Raw genomic sequence first — 1,342 nt, 5'->3', positions numbered from 1 at the left:
TTTGGGTTTCTTCGGATATATTCCCAGAAGTTCAATCACTCATAAGGCAGTTTTATTTTTAATTTTTTGAGGTATCTCCATACTGCCTTCCACAGTGGGTGCACCAGTCTGCATTTCCACCAACTATGCAAAAGGATTCCCTTTTCTCCACATCCTCATCAACACTTGTTGTTTGTTGTTATCTCATTGTGTGTGTGTTTTATTTTTTTAAGTAAGTCTGTGCTTTTATTGGCTAGTTGAGAGGGATGAAGCGGAAGGAGTGGATGGCCCCAACGCCAGGCCGGCCATGCTTCTCCGGCTTATAGATGATGGAGAACTCGCCCAAGTAGTAGCCAATCGTCTCCGGCTTGATTTCCACCTGGTTGAAGGTCTTTCTGTCATACATGCCCACCATGCTGCTCACCATCTCCGGCAAGATGATCTTGTTCTGCAGGTGCATCTTCACCACTTCAGGTTTCTCCATGGGCAGTGCTTCCTTCTTGGCCTTGCGCAGGCGCTTTAGCAAGGAGTGCTACTTCCTCTCCAGGCCCCGGTTCAGCCGCCGAGGCTGCCTGGCACTGTAGAGCTGCATCAGCTGCTCACAGGACAAGTCAAGCAGCTGGTTGAGATCCATGTCGCGGTAGGTGAACTTGAGGAAGGTCCGCTTCTTCTGCTCCTCTTAGGCCATCTTGTCGCTTCTCTGGAAAAAACCACCCACCCTGCGTCTTTCATTGTGGTTTTATTTTGCATTTCTCTGATGATTAATGACATTGAGCATTTTTTCATGTCCAGTAGCTATCTGTATGTCTATTCAGGTCCTTTGCCCGCTTTTTAATTGGATTTTTTCTCTTTTGGTGTTGAGTTCTGTAAGTTCTTTATAAATTTTGGATATTAATTCATTATCTTTTTTTTTTTTTCATTTTGTTGATGGTTTCTTGTGCAAAAAGTTTTTAGTTTGATGTAGTCCCATTTGTTTATTTTTCTTTTGTTTTCCTTGCCTGAGAAGATGTATTAGAAATAATGTTACTAAGAGAAATGTTGGAAATTTTACTGCCTATGTTTTCTTGTATAATTTTATGGTTTCAAGTATTACATTTAAGTCTAGTCCATTTTGAGTTTATTCTTGTGTATGGTGAAAGGAGGTGGCGTAGTTTCATTTTTTGCACATACCATTTATTGAATAGACTATCTTTACCTCATTGTATGTTTTTGCCTCCTTTGTCAAATATTAATTGATTATAAAGTGTAGGTTTATTTCTGGGCTCTCTATTCTGTTCCATTGATCTACATGTCTGTTTTTATGCCAGTACTATGCTGTTTTGATTATATGGCCTTGTAGTGTAATTTGATATCAGATAGTGTG

The 1,342-nt window shown here is 40.3% G+C and overlaps 1 pseudogene; it reads right to left on the bottom strand.

Annotated features, from left to right (window-relative positions):
• Window positions 1-232: 232 nt before the first annotated feature.
• On the bottom strand, window positions 233-670 carry LOC150013053 (small ribosomal subunit protein uS19 pseudogene; annotated as a pseudogene).
• Window positions 671-1,342: the final 672 nt, after the last annotated feature.

This window comes from Furipterus horrens, unplaced genomic scaffold (assembly GCF_987537825.1).
Source record: "Furipterus horrens unplaced genomic scaffold, mFurHor1.1.pri manual_scaffold_4, whole genome shotgun sequence".
NCBI classification, from domain to species: Eukaryota; Metazoa; Chordata; class Mammalia; order Chiroptera; family Furipteridae; genus Furipterus; species Furipterus horrens.
The sequence above is the reverse complement of the archived record's forward strand: the minus strand, read 5'-3'. Positions and strand labels throughout refer to the sequence as shown.